The following is a 9,666-nucleotide window of genomic DNA, read 5'->3' as shown; positions in this document are numbered from 1 at the left end:
AGCTACCAAAACTTCTGAGTTTTACAACAAACTCACGCACAACATCTGCCCCCAGTGTTCGGAGGTTGTGTCAGCTTCAAAGACTAAATTCCTGTGGTTTGTTGCTAATGCTTGGATCCTTCATTGACCTGTCTCACCAGAAATATAAGTTGTTGGAATCTGGCGAGCTTAATATGCTACCCTTGCTTATGGCGACGTTATTTGGACTTGAGTTATTCCAGAGAAAGGTTTTAAGCTCAAACTCAAAATAAGTGGTGTTTGGGTAATTTCTGAGTTGGCATATCATGAATTTAATGCTACCGTAAGTGACAATTACTTTTCCTGAATGCTTAGCGCGAATACCAGCCACGCGTGTAAACAAAGCGACGTGCAGCTGCGGTTATCATTATACAAGACGACGGTTATGCAACTTTTCACAAATCATCGCCATGTGTCTTGATCGAGCAGACTAGATTACTCGACGAACGGAGGGTTGAGATTCATCCTATGAACAAAAAACCCAGATGCTTCCCGCTCGATTTTCAACACTATATAACATGTTACTTAGCATGTTTTTTTAGAACAAATTTCACCCGACTGCTCTGTTAGTGTATGCCCTAGGAACCAATCGTGTTGTCAGTTTCAGGACATTATATCTTGTAAATGTATTATGAATAAAAGAAAGTGTTCTTATTTCACATGTTGATTTTCTGCTTCATTTATATTATATTATATTTAATATTGCATGTGAAATGTCTGGATGACATGGATCTTCAGAAGATCAAATCATCAAAGAATTCCCTACGCAAGTAATGTTAATTGGGCAATAACATTGAATAGTAGGAGTGCTAAATGTCTCCATTGAATATCATGTGACGATATTAGTGTGAGTGATTATAAGAGGTATGTCACTAAGGCATTAGCATTGATAAATAGTTAGTGAATTGTTTATCGAATATGACCAATTACGATGAATCACATGGATGTGGTCAATGATGCATTGTAGGATCGTGCTAGTGTTCCACTGATCCTCAGACCTGAGACATCACGGTTGGATTCAACATAGGATGCATATGGTTCATATGGTGTATAAGCACGAGACTAGTCATGTCTTGTGTAATAAGTTGGTTTGGTTATATGTTATTCATGTACGAGGACAAGTGATGGTCAAGATGGGATTCGTTAACTCAAAATAGTCAAATCCCATGTTCCCAGATGAATGTCAATAAACATTGGAAAAGGGAAATCTCTGGCCAGAGTATAATGAATGTCAAATGAATAGTAGTTTCATGTTGACGAGTTCTATTGTATCGATTGACAATTCAATTAAAGATTAAGTTAAAAGTTTCGACATACCATGAACCATTCTTAATCGAGATTAGATAACAGAGGGATTTGACTACACGATACGTACGATCCGAATAGGTTCATTGGAGTTTACACTTCATTATGGTTTAGGGGTTATGGAGCATTGCTAGACATCTATCATAATCAGTGGGAGTTTCGATTATAAAGAGTTATAATGAAACGTATCAAAATCCGATATTGGGCTCACGGCTAGATCATAGTGAACCAAAATGGTCACACATAAAACCAAGCTCAAGGAGAGAGAGAGAGTAATACATATCATTAATTAGATTAATGATGCTCGGACGTAAACAGTTGCATCCGAATTAATGTATTGGTGAGAAATGATATCCATGGATAGCTAGCACTAACCAAGGGTAATAAGGATTTATTAAATATTATTATTGAATTCGATTCAATGATGGGGGCAAAAGTGCATTGGTTTTATTCTAAATGGTTAGAATATTTAATAGAATTAAAATTTGGTCTAATTATGAATTAACCATAAAACCAAGGACTTGACATAATTGTTCATTCTCAAGTTAATTTTAAATTGTTTGAGGCCTTCCCAAAACAATTTAAAATTACACTTTGTGCCCATGGTATAAAAATTAAGTATTATACTATTTAAAAAAAAAAAAACTGCAACAATTGAAAACAAAAAGCACTCTCTTACTTTCTCTCTCGGCTCTCTCTCATCTTTGGCTTGGGTGGATTACATTTTGAGTTTCTTCATTCTCTTTTGAAGAATCTAGACTCCAAGTTTCAACATCAAGCATTTAATAGCAAAGGAGTTGGTAATTTTCTATCCTTTTCTTACATTAATAAGTTAATGTTTTAATTGTTTGTTTTCTACCTTATGTCCATCATCTTGATCATCATTTTCTCTCCATTTCCATGTCCAAAATGCATGAATCCCAACATGCTCAACTTTCCTTCTTTTCTCTCATTGCCAAGAGTCTCTCCAGCTTTTTAAGGTGATTCTCCAGTGAACCTTTCATTTTCCATTGTAAGTAAGTGCTCTAACCTTGCTTTTCTAGTTTACTTTTTGCTTTAAACTTGCATTTTGTTGTTAGGATGGCCATTCATGCCATGGCTTAGTTAGAACCTGGGCTTAAACCATTGAGTTGGGTTTTAGGAAACTAGATGAACGGCAATCAGAATCCTCCGCTGGGATTCTGGGTTGGTTGTTGGGAGTCATCGTAGGGTGTTCACTTGCGAGCTTCCTTGGTGCTTGAACTGAATGCAAGTGTGGATAGGTCGCTCATTGTTGAGATATGTAGTAACACTTGTTTTTTGTGTTTCAGGTATCTAGAGGTGAGCTACCCAAGATGTCGTCCAACAACCAAAGTATCAAGAATAAGGCTCCTCGACATTTTTAGTTGAGTTTGAGGAAAGAGTTTGGGAAGAACTCACAGCCGAAGTATCAGAAAGGAGTTAAGATAGCAGGGCTAAGATCTTGTGGAGTACAAGCGAGGAACCAATCACAGCGAGACCCTAATAACAAATTAGACTTAGGAAAAACCTAACCTCTTCAATCACTGTCGACGATATTGGTAGCATAAAAGAGGAGTATGCGATCAGCAGTGCTCTATGCCATCGAGTGAATACTCGTGGAAAGATCCCCCCCCCCCCCCCCCCCCCCCTCCCCCCGACTGGGTGGTAATCTCTGAAATCCTCTTGAGGTATGGAATGTCAATCCCACCTCAACCTTTTGTTGCCAAAGTGTTAGAACACTTCAACCTTGTTCCCCTACAATTGATGGGGAGCTTGTACATTATAGTGATAGGGATGTACATAGCTTTTAAGTTCGCTAGCTTGAATGAGCTAACTATTGAAGAGCTCATTCGTCTATGTAGTTGAAGAACAGCCAAAACTATACGTACTATCTCTCTAAGAGGAATTTGGTAGGTTTTCTTGTACTTACTTAACGATAAAATGTTCACCGGTCAGGCTTAAAGTAACTCATTTTGTTTCTTTTGTAGGAACCAGCAAGTGGAACTTTGTGCTGACGAGCTCGATACTACAATTGCAAGCTTTCAGTGCTCTGCCTGAAAGAGATTGTGATGTGACTTTACCAATCACCTCACAAACCTAATTGAGTTTAGGTTTTGTCCATCTTCAGTGAACTTCAACACCCTCTTTGCTGCGAAACCTATGAAGAAAAAAGGTTTGTGTGACTTGGCTTGCTTTGGAGGAGTAACACATTTTTTTTCATAGAAATTTGATGTGTTGTTATCCTTGCAGACATGAAGATCGCTGGGAGGCCTAAAAAATACAACCTAAAGATTACTGCATATGCCTTAGCGAAATAACAAGTCATGGCTTCTAGTCAGCCGCACAAATTTGGTCCAACACCAAAGCCCTGGTCTAGTACTAAAAAAGTCAAGGCCGAGCTTGCGGGGGCCTTGAGTGTAACAACTGTTTTCTACTTGTATTATCATAAAATATGCATAGTAAAATACATGTAAAAATACCATAAATAGTTGGGCCCAAATTTTTTTTCTTTTATTAAACATATACATTCTTTACACAAAAAGTTATATCATGTACAAAAACATTAAAAGCAGGGTGGACAGTGTAGCTATTTCTCTTCGCTTAACGACGCCCGACCGTGTCCTCACCTAGATCCTGCAAAACATAGAAAACATCGGGGTGGCACAACTAAGGCTCAGTAAGTAAAACATCTACTCATCAATCCGCGTAACTCTCTCTCTGATTCTTTCCTTACAAGCCTCGTTTACTCTCCCTTTTATCATCTTTCTGATTTCTCTTTCTCGTAACTCTTTTCTACTAACTCTCTTAGTAAGTCACAGCCTCATCTAACCGGAGGCACGGCCGGGACTCACTCCCACTCTACGTGACTTATACTCGTTCTAGCCGATTGGACTCGGTTATGCATGGATTCGAAACCCTTGGCCATGTGAGTACATAATCTCTCTCTCGGGTAAACTCGGGTATAGCCCTCATCCACATGCACTCTCACGGGCTACACCACTTATCTCTAATACTCATGCCGCTCTCTCAATGCGGCGTACATGCGGGAATACTCTACCCATTACTCACGGGGTCCCCATCAAACAACCTACTCTATTCTCTTATCTAACACTACTTTCTCTTTATTCTTTAGTGCTCAATTTCTCTTTCTCTCCATTCTTAGAGTAGCTTAAACTCAATTTCTCTACTCTCTTTTTCTAATGCATAACTATTGCATGATTAATGCATATAGATGACTCATGCTCATTAATGCACTTATGAAATGCATTTATGCTATGTAGCAAAAATTAAGGCTTTCTACTCTTACTTATGCTTCTCTTGAGCATTTCATCATACAATTCAAGTGCATATAAAGCTCTACTTAAACTATAACTTTTCTCTTCTTTTTAATCATCCAAAATGGGAGAAAAACTCCCTCATACATTCTAAATCCCTGTCAAAGGAAAACACTTCTATAAAGTTTACTCAAATCTTCCTTCAACCTCAATCAAAACTCACCCAACATCATAAAATCTTAACACTTCTCATAAAGGAAAAATACTTCCAACAATTCAACATGAATACTCATCTCATTTACAATCATTAACAAGCATAAAACAACTCATACATGCATATAACTCTACTCAATTTCTACTAAAAAACTTATCCAAATCTCAACTTGGTTGAATTTACTTACCTTGTGAAAAAGTGACTTCTCTAGCACTTTTCCTTTCCCTTATTGTCTTGTCTTCTCTCTACAGCTCAAAACAACAACAACAACAACAATAACAACCATATAAGACTTCATATAACTTTAAGAAAACTCACATCTAAAGCAAGAATCCTTACCTTAGGATGCTTTAGATGATATCTCTACTCAAAATTATTCAAAGGCTCTCTTAAAACCCTTAGAAATCTTGGAACAATTGAAAGCAAAAAGGAGAGAATTGAGAGAATGGATATGGCGGTGAAGAAGACGGAAATGAAGGGTTTATTACACTTAGCCCTTTTTAGTTCATGAGAAAATCAACCCTTCCCAACTTTCCCTTGAACTTCTTTGAAAATTCCATCTATATCCTTTGATTCATTACACTCACACCCCCATACTAACTCATTCTCCAAGAAATTTTCTTACATTTTACCCCCCACTTTTCCTGCTAACTAAGGGTAGAATGGTCATTTAACCCTTATGGAAAAATATCTAGAACTCTCAATACACATTTTAGTCGGCTCGTCGTTGCGGCGAAGAACTTCCGTCGCCCCGGCGAAGAAAGACAGAGCCTACACCGCCTTACTCAAAGTCAACTTCGCTGCGGCGAAGACTACTCTTTGCCCCAGCGAAGATTGAAATTCCAAAATTCCTCAAATCTCAACCAATTTCAAGGCAAACACTCAACCAACTCAACACACAAACTCAATTAAAGCTGAATCAATAAACATTTAAGCAAAACATCAAATCTTAAGGACGTACCTCAAGTGGGGCATTACATTGAGCTCGAAGAAACCTGTACTTGAGCCCAATGAGGGCTCAACCAAGAAAGCAGTTGAGGCAAAGGAGTTTCCAGCAACTAATAAGGCCGGCCATTTGTACCTCATTGAAGGGTCGAAACGACGAGGAAAAATCTGACGAGCTAGAGGCTCAAATAATATGGTTGCTCGAACATATCGCTTTATGAGCCTTTATAATGAAGGATGTCATGCCGAAGAAGGTGTTCGATGATTATAAGGCCATGTCTCATCACGAAAGGTTGTGCTGTGCTATGAGCACCCCTACTAAGTAAAACTAACTTGCTCTTCTTTTTCTTTTCCTTTATTACTTGTAAAAAAATTAGCTCATTTTTTCTCTTTTGTTTCAAGCTTGTACCATGATCTAGTAGTTGTATAATGATAGCTATAGCACGCTGGAAGATTCTGAGAAAGTCCTAGGGGAGGTGAGGATCATAAGGGAGAAAACACTGGAAAAAGTCTGAAAACTGAAGGACGAGGTCAAGGAGCTTAAAGGCAAGCTTTCTAAGTAGAGAGCAAGCAAAGGCCTTAGCTCTCAAGGACAAGGAGTTCGCCGGTAAGCTCTTCCAACTGGAGAAAGCTAAAGACTTGCTGGCTACAGAGCGAGATCATCTGAAACGCCTCAACAACACGCTAACCTCCGAGCTCTCAGTTGCTCAAGTCAAACTCTAAGATATGACGAGCAAACTATCCTCCTACTAGTATGAGCTGTTGCAAATGCGTGAGGATTATAAAAAGGCCTCGGTGAATGTCGCCCATCTAACTAAAGAGCTCAAAAGAGAAAAGTGTAAGGAAACGATCATACATGGCAATGGAAAACAAAAATTATTTACATCATAGATCGTTCCTTAGAACAAAAATTAGGGCACAAATTTATAGTTTATACATTAAATAAGAATCTGCAGAAAATTTAGTCTAGAGTTAAGAAATCATACGCACGTTTGGAGGCTCCTCCAACTTGTCTCTAAACGGATTTCGCTACCGACCCAAGCGTAGGATCGAACCGATGTAGTCCACATGAAGATAACCCTAAGGAACTAAAGAGAGATTTGCTACATCCTTTTTAGCCTTAAGAACCAAGAAGAAATCAAGCAAACTTTGTTTCAAGCAAAAAGGCAATCTGGCGTGGGAGAGAAAAGGGGCTGGAGGTTTTTGCTTTGTGAATGAAAATGAATTCAATTAATTATTTCACAAAGTGTTGCACTTATATAGTGCACACTATGCCCTATTCCGTCATGGAATGGGCTTGGGCACCAACCCAAACAACTCCTATGTCCAAACAACCCCATTTAGATATTTTAATAATTATTATTGTTATTTCGATTAAATTCAATTAATATATATATTTCATATATTAACATTTAACAATAATAATAATTCATTTAAATATATGCGAACATATATTTAAATATAATTTCACTTATTTAATTTTATTAACAAATTAAATAAAGGCTACGACCTTAGCAAATTTAATTGTACTATGAAATTACCAAAATACCCTTTCATCTAAAAAGACGAAAACACACTTCTTATACACTGGCTCTTAAATTATCTTCTATGTGTGTGACCCGTAGGCTCCTCATCATACCGGTAGTGTGTAGTATTGCGATTAGCAGCAATTAATCGTCTCACTACACACAGACCAAGATTGGCCCCTAGCAAGGCATCATGGCCACTCGATAAATTCGGATTCAGCGAAGCAACTACCTATCAACGATATGGTTACCGTACAATTCAATCATTTCATCATCCGCTATCTCAATGAGACCGAGGCATAGAAATAGTGTCAACCTCAGTTACTCTCGATATGTATGTATTCAGTTACTGGACCAATGACCGGAATTATATACTGGATAGAGCAACAACTCAATCCCACTGTGGCTACAGTTTTAGTGTCATTGCCATTTACTGAATTGCGCCATGAGATAACTTCCCCCCATACCCGGGAGTGATGAATCCTCTGTCAATCCACCATAGTCTTGATACACTCCTTGATGCAGTCAATCACTACCGTATTGATAGCTCTGAATAGAACTGTGTTAGGCTAGTATCACACTACACCAATCGGTGTACAAGGTGCTCAGGTGATCTCAAGTCTAAGGATCACATGCACCACCATTCGTTAGAGGATTTGTTCCATATACACTGGGATTCCCATCCATATGGAATCCTCTGGTGGGTCAGTCCAGTGAACTTGCCTACAGCAAGCACCTTATGTTGCACCAGGTTGTCACCAAACAACCTTGACAAGTGAGATCAGCCACTGCCTTTCGACAGGGTCGTTCAACACTATGATAGCCTTACCGTATTATATGTGCCCTTACTTCAGAATAATGTTAGGGCTACAGAAATTTCTAGAATGGCCACCATATGTGCTCATAGGGTTCTCACTATCAAGATTTGAAACACTTGATACCCTTGTCATGGTTCTACCATTCTAAGGACATATATCAATACATACAATGATGATTTACGCGATATAGAATAAAATGCCTTTTATTGATCAATGAACTTTATTACAAAGAGTCAATTCTACAATAATTGATTGGCTCTAGGGCACCTACTCTAACAATCTCCCACTTGCACTATAGCCAATCATTCATGCACTTAACATTGAATGACCTAAGTGCCCATCATGCTTTTGCTACAACAGAAACTTCAATAATGGGTTAGTAGGTATTCTGCAAATCTGCACATTCCCTTTCTGATCGACCTCTTAGATCAGATTGAATCAACTAAGTATGTGTTTGGATTACTGGTGAGACTATGATTCCTCAGCCACAACAATGGCTCAATTGTTATCGCAGTAGAACTATACTAGATCAGCAATGCTTGGAACCACATCAAGTTCAGTAATGAACTTCTTGGTCCAAACCACCTACACGGATGCATTAAATAATAAGATATACTTAGCATCAATTGTAGAATTCGTTGTAGTACACCGATTTGAGCTCTTACAACTCACTGCAGCTATATTGAGACAAAATATCCAATCCCTGATTGCGATCGATAATCATCTTTGTCTGTTTGGAAACTAGCATCACTGTATCCTCTTACAGTGAGCTCATCTTCCCCTCCATAAACCAAAAACATATCCTTAGTCCTCTTTAGGTACTTAAGAATGTTCTTGACAGCCTTCCAGTGATGCTCACCTGGATCCGATTGATGTCTACTACAAGTGCTCAAAGCACATGAGACATCAATCCAAGTACATAGCATGGCATACATGATGGACCCAATTATTGATGCATATGGGATCCTCTTCATCCTATCTCTCTCATCTTGTGTTCTCAGACACATTTCCTTAGAGAGATAAACACCATGTGACATCAAAAGAAATCCCTTATTGGATTCTTCCATACTGAATATTTTCAGTATTTTGTCAATATATGTGCTCTAACTTAGGCCAAGCAACCTACGCGATCTATCACGATTGATCTTTATTCCAAGGATGTAGGTTGTTTCCCCTAAGTCCTTCATAGAGAAGCACTTGGATAACCAAGTCTTTACCGACTGGAAGTTCGGTATATCATTCCTGATCAGAAGTATGTCATCGACATATAACACTAGGAATGCCACTACGCTCCCATTCACTTTCTTGTAAACACAGGGCTCATTTTCGTTCTTGATAAAACCAAATTCTTTTACAGCTTCATCAAAACGAATGTTCCAGCACCTTGAAGCTTGTTTGAGTCCATATATGGATCTTTACAACTTTCATGCCCTATCAGCTTGCTCATCAAGAACAAAACCATCAGGTTGTGTCACATACATATCCTCTTCAAGGTTTCTATTTAGAAAAGTTGTTTGACATCCATTTGCCAAATCTCATAGTCATGGTATGCAGCAATCGCAAGC

This window comes from Pistacia vera, unplaced genomic scaffold (genome assembly GCF_008641045.1).
Source record: "Pistacia vera cultivar Batoury unplaced genomic scaffold, PisVer_v2 Contig882, whole genome shotgun sequence".
Classification (NCBI taxonomy): domain Eukaryota; kingdom Viridiplantae; phylum Streptophyta; class Magnoliopsida; order Sapindales; family Anacardiaceae; genus Pistacia; species Pistacia vera.
The sequence above is the reverse complement of the archived record's forward strand: the minus strand, read 5'-3'. Positions refer to the sequence as shown.